At 40.4% G+C, this 9,460-nt stretch overlaps 1 protein-coding gene and 1 pseudogene across 3 annotated transcripts in view; one reads left to right on the top strand and one right to left on the bottom strand.

Annotated features, from left to right (window-relative positions):
* NEBL (nebulette) overlaps window positions 1–9,460 on the top strand; it is a 390,572-nt gene that overhangs the window by 49,483 nt on the left and 331,629 nt on the right. The gene's annotated exons all lie outside the window — the stretch shown is intronic.
* On the bottom strand, window positions 3,663–4,964 carry LOC117082649 (annotated as a pseudogene). Its single transcript, XR_004436719.1, has one exon. The product of XR_004436719.1 is annotated as a 60S ribosomal protein L3-like (transcript).

The raw sequence follows: 9,460 nt of genomic DNA, 5'->3' as shown, positions 1-9,460 counted from the left end.
CTTATGATGTGAAAAGAAACTGCTGGTTTCATTTCAATGTGGTGGGAACCCTTGGTGATGAGCAAATATAGCTTCAACCTAATGCATGTGCACAGTGGCTGTGTGTGTATGCATGTGTGCATGTGTGTGTATGTGTGTGCCTGTGAGCTTCTAGAGATTCTGGAATTCTATTCATCATAAGAATTAGAGATGTCAGCATTGCTTTCAGCAATTCTGTCTCTTCTTTGCCACCACAGGACTGTTCCTTATGGCTTGTTTTTGAGATGTTTCCTTCATGATCTGTCTTTGTGCTGCCTTGCCCCATCACCCCTCACCACTGCACTTCAGTGGAGACTGATGCAGATGGTGCTGTTTCTATTTCTTTTTCCTTTTTAGAGACGTGGTCTTGCTCTGCTTCACAGGCTGGAGTACAGTCCTGTGATCATAGCTCGCTGCAGCCTCAAACTCCTGGGCTCAAACATCCTCCTGCCTCAGTCTGCTGAGTAACTGGGACTACAGGTGCATGGCACCATGCTTGGCCAATTTTTAAAACGTATATTTTTGGTAGCAATAGGGTCTTGTTATGTTGTCCAGATTGGTCTCAAACTCCTAGGCGTCAAGCATTCCTCCCACCTCAGCCTCCCAAAGTGCTGAGATTCCAGATATGACCTACTGTACTCGGCCTTGTTTTTATTTCTTTTGGACTATTTATTTTTGATCATTTTTATTGCTCTTTTCCAAACTCTACATTCCCCATCCTCTTTGAAACTTTGAATCCTGATGTGGTTGGGTGGTGGGTTCTGCCTAACTTGTTAAAGAGTGACCCTAATGAGCCTGAAGTGGTTGGTTTCATTACATTAGGGTCTTTTGACAGCTCAGGGAGAAACTGCCATTCTGTAAACATTTATCACCTCTACTAGGGAAAAAAGGCTCAGGCCTGATTATAATGGGTCAGCAAGTGGAGGAGAAGATATTATTAGCTTCAGTGTCTTTGGTGTTGGACTTCTTTTCATTCCTGCTTTAATAGCTCATAACTTATTGATCTTTTCCCTAATCTTTGTTAGTGATGTTACCTTAAATTATAAAGGACAGTAATGCAATATTAGTAACAGTTCTATCAATATACTAAAAGCTTTACCTCCTCCTACTCCTTCATTTTTAATCAAAATAGGACCTTCCCTGAAGGCTTGGGTTATGAGTACAATGAATTTATGTTGGTCTAGTATGCAATATTATGATTTAAAAGCATTTCTCAATGGCCAAGTAGATAAGGAATTATATGAAATTCTACAAATACCAAGAGGTATTTCAGTGATTTACAAATATTGTCTGCCTTCTGTATGCATAAAATGTCATAGATTGGTGCCAGTGAACACACACATATATCTCAGGTGTCGATTGGCTTCAAATAACTTACTGGTACATTCTAGGAGAGAAAAATTAAAAAAGAACTTACATGAAATATTTCCTAAATAACACAAGAAAACTTAAACCTAAATGTTAGATTGGTTGGAGATATACATATACAACCAGTTGGGGATTATGTATATTTATATTATATATAATTATATATGTTGAAGATTTTATGAATATATTGGTTGGAGATATATATATATGTGTATTCTGATGATATATATGATCATCAGAATTCAGAGAAGGGGAACTATAGATTGAATGAAGTCGAAGATACCAATATGAAGGAGAAGGAAGAATTTGGATAATTTGGATAGAGGGGAGCAGGGTGGGGAGAAGAAGAGTTCCAGGCATGGGAAATAACACTGGTAAATTAAAAAAGAAGGACTAAATTGTGGGAATTTATGGAAGGCCAGGATGACTTGAGCTCAGGGCTCTTGTGACATAAAAGACTTAGTGAGCTTTTTACTAATATCTTCAGTGTATGAATGAAGTTGATGATAAAGAACTTTAACAATATGCAGTTCTCTGTACAGATATGAAGTAGCAATTATCCTCAAATTATATTGTTGCTAGTTTAAGTAGTTTAGTCTATTTGCCAAAATTGAAAGAAAATTATGAAATCACAACTGCTTATATTTGCAAATACACTGGAGTGTCCGAAAATGACAAAAAGCACAGATTTACCTTTGACTTTGTACAGAGTAAGATCTAGAACAGTGAGAATCTTGGCACTTGCTGGATTTTTAAGAGTTGCATGGATTTAATATAAAGACCTCCTTTGGTGTCGACCTCAAAGGGATAGTATATGTGACTCTCCAGGCCACCTGTAGAAGGCAGTCTTCACTGTCCAGGGAAAGTGTTAAGCGTTGATAAAACCCCACTGATATGAGATATTTCAAAAAAGTTTCTGGCTTGTAATTAGAACCAGCCAAAATGATTTTATTGAGTATCTTCTATGACCCCAGCAGCCTATGAGAAAATATGTGAGACCCCTGATTCTTGATCCTACAGAACTTATTAGGAAGATGAGAGTATTCACTGGAGGAAAATTAGGAAATAAAGACATATACAAGGAGGGAATATTTGAAGGGGGTATAAGTGGATGTCTTTGCTGATGTTCTTTCTCTCATTTCCCTTTTCCTTAGGAAATTGATCTGTCATATTTTCAACTGCTATCTCTACTGGTGACTCAAATAGATATCTCTTCTGGATTTCCTACCCATACACTGAGCATTTTTGCATCATCCTAAACTTCAGATCTCCAAACCCAAACTCTGTCTCTCCCAACCAGATTAAGTCTCATTTCCTTTCTGCCTTTTATAGTACCCTTCTAATTACCAAGGCTTAAAATCATTGACTATTTCTGCATATCTGTATGTCTTTATATTTATTACTCACCATGGCCACTTATTCTGGATTGTTAGTAGATCAAGAGAATAGAGAGATTTTTAATCAAATGAGCCCAAATATGCAAAGCAAGTATGGAGGAGAGAAGGAAATGAAGTGACATTCTCAGGTCTCTTCCGTGGAAGACACAGATGGTAGAGTTTTGACTTAGTGGCACTGAGATCTGTTTCGGGGCAAGATAGAACAATGGGAGAGATCCCGGCTGGGTGCGGTGACTCAGGCCTGTAATTCCAGCACTTTGGGAGACTGAGGTGGGCGTATCACCTGAGGTCAGGAGTTTGAGACCAACCCAGCCAACATGGTGAAACCCTGTCTCTATTAAAAATACAAAAATTAGCCAGGCATGGCAGCGGGTGCCTGTAATCCCAGCTGCTTGGCAGGCTGAGGCAGGAGAATTGCTTGAACTCGAAAGGTGGAGGTTAGAGTGAGCTGAGGTCACACCACTGCACTCCAGCCTGGGTGATAGAGAGAGACTCTGTCTCAAAACAACAATAGGAGAAATCCCCACATTCCTTGGCCTGAAAATGTATTTGTATATACATTACCTGTTAAGTTCCTTAATATTGGTATATCAGATTTTGATAGAGTTTTGCTTTCAAAGTTTCAGAAAAGCTTAGCATTGAAAGGAATTTGCATCTTTAAATTTGCATTTTCTATCACTGCGTTTTGGTATCCTGGTGGGTTTACATGCAAAGCACATCTATCTCCAGACTGTCTAATGTGCTATTGTCAATTAGTGGAATGAACTGTTATGTGTTGTGGGCTGTCTTTCCCCGGTGGCATTTAAACAGAGATGGCATCGCTGTTTCAGATACTGAAGACGTGAGCCTAGCATTGGGTAGGAGATTGGACTAGCTTCCTTTTTTTTTTTTTTTTTTTTCAGTGGAAAATAACTTTTATTGAGACCCCACCAGCTGCAAAATCTGCTCCTGGCATTAAGCTCCTTCTTCCTTTGCAATTCGGTCTTTCTTGAGTGGTCCCATGAATGCTTTCTTCTCTTCCATGGTCTGGAAGCAGCCATGGCCAAACTTGGAGGTGGTGTCAATGAACTTAAGGTCCATCTTCTCCAGAGCCCGCCGCTTCGTCTGCACCAGCAAGGACTTGCGGAGGGTGAGCACCCGCTTCTTGGTTCCCACCACACAGCCTTTCAGCATGACAAAGTCATTGGTCACTTCACCATAGTGGACAAAGCCACCCAGCGGGTTGATGCTCTTGTCAGACAGGTCCTAGTCAGTGGAGGCGTTGTTCTTGGTCAGCTTGCCGTCCTTGATAAGGTAGCCCTGGCCAATCTTATAGATCCTTTTATTGATCTCAGTATGGTGATGGTAGCCTTTCTGCCCAGCACGTGCCACAGAGAAGGCCACACGAGCAGGATGCCATGCCCCAATGCAGGCCACCTTGCGCAGGCCTTGGTGGGTCTTGCGGGGCAGCTTCTTGGTGTGCCAACGACGGGTGACCCCTTTGTAGCCTTTGCCCTTGGTCACCCCGATGACGTCGATCATCTCATCCTGCCCAAACACTTGGTTCACGGGTACCTGCTGCTCGAGCCTCTCGCGGGCCCAGTCCAGTTTCTCGGCCACAGTGCCTCCGTTCACCTGGATCTCCATCAGGTGGGCCTTCTTCTGGCGCAGAGGAAGCAGGCGCATCTGGGTGTGGGCAATGACATGGATGACTTGGCAGTACTTCTTCATGCTGCTGAAGTCCTTCTCCAGCTGCTTCTTGCCATCCTCATCCTGCCATTTCTTGCAGTACTTGGTAAAGGCCTTCTTCTTAGATTTATGCCAGTTCTTATAGAAACGCCTCTTGCATTCATCACTGATGTGCTCAGCGAAGACAGTCTTGAAGGTCCGGAGGCCTCAAGGGGTTTCCACGTAGCCCACAATGCCCACAACCACCATGGGTGGCGTCTCCACAATGGTTACAGCCTCCACCACCTCCTTCTTGTTCACCTTAGATCCTGGCCTGTCGACTTCCCGCACGATGTGGGTCATGCCAGCCTTGTATCCCAGGAAGGCTGTGAGGTGGATCGGCTTAGACGGATCATCCTTAGGGAAGCTCTTAACCTTCCCGCGATGCCAGCTGCTGCGCTTCCCGGGCAGGAAGCCAAGGGACCCATGTCTGGGAGCGGAGAACTTTCTGTGAGACATCACGCCATCAAATCCCGCTGGTAGAGAGGAGATTGGACTAGCTTTCTAAGACTCATTCTAAGATTAGGATTTTCTAACTTTATAGTGATTCATAAGACAATTATTTCATAATGCATTTCTACTATTATAGAGTGTGCATGTGATAGGCATACCTTGATTTGGACTTTTTCTATGACAACTTGGAAGGCAGAAAGTTAAGCACTTAAAAATGATGTCCAAGGGTGGCAGAGTATTTATGGATTATGCTATGATTGTTGAACTAAACTAAAATAAATATTATCTTGAGTTTATTTTTGGTAGGATGGAACTCAAGAGGTAGGGGCTGCACCTTGGAAGCACTGGGATTGGCATGACCGTGGCATTAAAGTGATTGATTCCCTGACAATTAGCCTAAGTTTATAGAGTTATACAGTGTTAAGGGCTCAGGGTATCTCTCCATAAGCAAGATAGAAAGGGATGGAAAGTTGATTCCAAGTCTTTGCTATTGTGAATAGTGCCGCAATAAACATACGTGTGCATGTGTCTTTGTAGTAGAGTAATTTATAATCCTTTGGGTATATACCCAGTAGTGGAATGGCTGGGTCATATGGTACATCTAGTTCTAGATCCTTGAGGAATCGCCATACTGTTTTCCATAATGGTTGAACTAGTTTACAATCCCACCAACAGTGTAAAAGTGTTCCTATTTCTCCACATCCTCTCCAACATCTATTGTTTCCTGACTTCTTAATGATTGCCATTCTAACTGGTGTGAGATGGTATCTCATTGTGGTTTTGGGAGGGGGGAGGAGGGAGGGATTGCATTGGGGAGTTATACATGATATAAACGTTATGCACATGTACCCTAGAACTTAAAGTATAATAAAAAAAAAAAAAAAAAATAAATAAATAATAAAAAAAGAAAGGGATGGAAAGAAATACCATTTCCTTCTTTGAACTGAAGCCATGCGAGATAAGGAATGAAAGAGTATAATTTTAAGGCATTTGGTAGATACTTTTAAAAAAATGTTTCACGGCCAAACATACTTTAGAATTGATCTCCTGGGGTTTTCAGTCAGGTCCAATGTTCTCAGTGTGATGTTTTCAGATGCCTCCTCTACTCCAGGGAGGAAGTCAGAAGTTATTGTATGAAGCCTGAAAATGTAGTTCCTTTAGATCCTGTGCCAGTATCTCATCATCATCTTGGGACAAAGAATATGGTAAACATCCACAACTTACACAATAGAATGGAAGAATTCCTTTGAACCAGATTAACCATAGGGAAAATATCTGCATATCTTCATAGCAGCCAACACAGAGCTGTGTGTATTTAGCACTGACTTCAGACCTCACTTGGGTGTGTGTTCTTCCTATGCAGGGCTTAGTTCTCCACAGGGAACTTCTTCACTCTAATCCTCTTGTATAGGTGGTCCTATTCTTTTTGTTGTTGTTGTTGTTGGTGTTGTCATGAAATACTTTTGAAGAGTGCCAATCCCCAATAAATATAGAAGGATGATGGGAGAGAGAACCACTATTTTATGACTGCCCTAGTAATTAATAAGTGACCTAGGTAAGAACTGCCAGCGGGTGCTAAAATCAGTGAGTGAAAGATTGTTGAGGAATAGAATATTCTCCAAGTATCAACCCTTGGACTACTTAGTTACAAAGATGAAACACACCTTTATGATGGAGAATACTTTAAACCAGTGATCAAATTTAAACAAATTTTTTTTTGGAGACAGAGTCTCACTCTGTTGCCCAGGCTGGAGTGCAGATGTGCTATCACAGCTCACTGTAGCCTTGACCTCCTAGGCTTAGGTTATCCTCCTATCTCAGCCTCCTGAGTAGCTGGGGATACAGGCACATGCCATCATGCAGGGCTAATTTTTAAATTTTTGGTAGAGACAGGGTCTCCCTATATTGCCCAGGCTGGTTTCGAATTCCTGGTCTCAAGGGATCCTCCTGCCTCAGCCTCCCAAAGTGCTGGGATTACAGGCCCCTGTGCCTGGCTAAATTTAAACAACTTAACATCATTAGTAGAGTAACAAATTGACATCATTTACCCGTTGACTTATTCTCTGCCCGTCACTTAGCATTCCTCCCCATTATGTTCCACCTGAATCAAATCATGAGAAAACAATTAGATAAATCCCCAAATGAGGTGTTATCCTCTTAAGAAATACCAGTCATTATAGACCAGAAAGGCTGGGGAGCTGTTTAAAGGAGATTGAAGAGATATGACATCTAAACGTAGGATGTGATCCTGGATATCATCCTGGATCAGGGAAATAGCTATCAGGGACATTTGTTGGGCCATTTGGGGAAATTTGAAAATGGACTATATAAGATAATGATATTGTATCAATGGTCAATTTCCTGAGTGTGATAATCATGCGTATGTAAGAGAATGTTTTTGTTTTTGGGAGATTCATGTTGAAGCATTTATAACTTAATTGTCATGATGCTTGCTACTAACTTTCAAATGCTTCGCATTTATACATATAAATTATCTAAAACATGTATGGTAATATTTATTTATAATAAAAATAAATGTTACATATGTTATATTCAGTATATTACTCAATATAACTATATATGTTATATTAAGTATATTACAAATATTTGCTTTGTACCTGCACATATACACGTTTGTGTATGTATATAAAGCAAATATGCCAAAATGTTGGTGATTGGTGAATCTAGATGAAGGGTATCTTCATCACACTAGTTTTGAAGCTGTTCTGCAGGTTTGAAATTTTTCAAAATAAAAAGTTAGGAAAAAAGAACTTTGTGTTAGAGACGAGGCAGATACAACAATCTTACAAGATCGTTGTAAGAATGATTGAGATGATGTGTATGAAAGTGCTTTGTAAGCTGTGAAAGTAATGTCTCTAAACCTCTTTGTGTTTAGGATGTAACTTGTGCTGAACTATAACACCCAATGTTGTATTTTGGGTTGTAACTTGTGCTGAAGTACAACATCCAGTGTTTGTATTTTCTATGAATGACTATGGATTCATAGGAAAGAGAAACTTAATCAGTGGCTTTATTAAGACTCATTTCACACATATGTAATTTAGAAAAAGAAAACTGACTCCATTTCACTGAGATTAATATAGTTCTGCCCATGGCATATCTAGAACAGTGTCTAAATACATCTAACAAATAATAGATTGTTTTTTTCAGTAAAGAAACAAAATTTCACTTACTTTTAATGCTCATTTAGCCAGTTGCATTTATGGAAAATCTTTCCCCAGAGGTTGGAAAGTGAGCAAACAGCAGCTTTAATATAAGTCAATAGAACATTAAGTAGAGAAAAGCTCAGAGTTGCGTGCTGTGCTATTATCTTGTGATAATTTCAATTTAGGTTTCTTTTTAAGTATGCATGTGCGTTCAGGATTTTACTGTTAGACTAAATGTAAAATGGAGTCTATGTCTGTGGAGTACTGACATGAACCTGGAGAGTGAACATTTTGCCCCTTCTCAGGGAAGCAGGCCAAAATATCTGTAAAATGGTGACATTTTGATCCTGACTGGAAGACAACCATGTTGAAAGAATGATAAGGAAGGGATTATGGAACAACAAACATAACTTGTCAGCTGGAGGAGACGTTTCTGTCAGGCAATGAACTTGACGAATTTCTTCAGCTAGTATAGACAGTTCAGGTGTGGGCTGTAGTTTTCATTGGTGGTGGCTGTGGGGTGCCACATCAGCCAGACTGACACTAGGTTGCCATCTTTCTCAGTGGGCACATGAGGAAATCATGATGATGGCTATATTAGCGACCATTAAGTAATTATTCTGCACTAGGAGTGATGTTCAATGCTTTCTGTGTATTTTCTGTTAAACCTCACAATATCCCCGAGGTTGGTAAGAAATATTTCTAATATTCCTTTTTTTATAGATTAGGTGGACTCAGGTTAGATAACTTATGTAAGGTCATACAGATAATAGTGGCCAAGTTGCTACTTGAACTCAGGTTGTGTGACTCTAGAGCCTGTTTTATAACCACCACGCTATACTCAACTGATTCTCTAAAGTTGATATTTGAGAGAACAGATGAAAAAGATGTGAAGGCTTTTTAGCTATAGAGAGATGCGTTCAGCAATGATTGAGGAAAAGGGATTGGAATTACTCTCTCAACATAACATACTAAGAATAACTAGGCAATATATAGGACCCAACAGTTGTCAGACATTAGACAAGCAGCACAGACAGTGACCTTTTGGAGAAGGCAAACAAACGAGATTGTTGCAGCTTGCTGCCTGGAGAGAGTTCTAGGCTGAGGCACAGGAATACATATTATATTTCTAGACATGTAGCAGAGCCCAGGAATTACCCTAAGTTGAGGAGACACAGTTCAGAGGTTGGAGAGGCTAAGGCTGCTAGAATTCACAAGGCCAGATCTTGGTTAGAAGAGACCTAACCAAGGTTAGGAGAGACAGAGAGGCAACTCTAGAGATCTGTTGAGTTTTCAGTGAGGAAACTCCCCGAGGCCAGAGAAAGACGCAGGAGAGAATCAAGAATTGGG

Source organism: Trachypithecus francoisi, unplaced genomic scaffold (genome assembly GCF_009764315.1).
Source record: "Trachypithecus francoisi isolate TF-2019V2 unplaced genomic scaffold, Tfra_2.0 Lachesis_group9, whole genome shotgun sequence".
Classification (NCBI taxonomy): Eukaryota; Metazoa; Chordata; class Mammalia; order Primates; family Cercopithecidae; genus Trachypithecus; species Trachypithecus francoisi.
The sequence above is the reverse complement of the archived record's forward strand: the minus strand, read 5'-3'. Positions and strand labels throughout refer to the sequence as shown.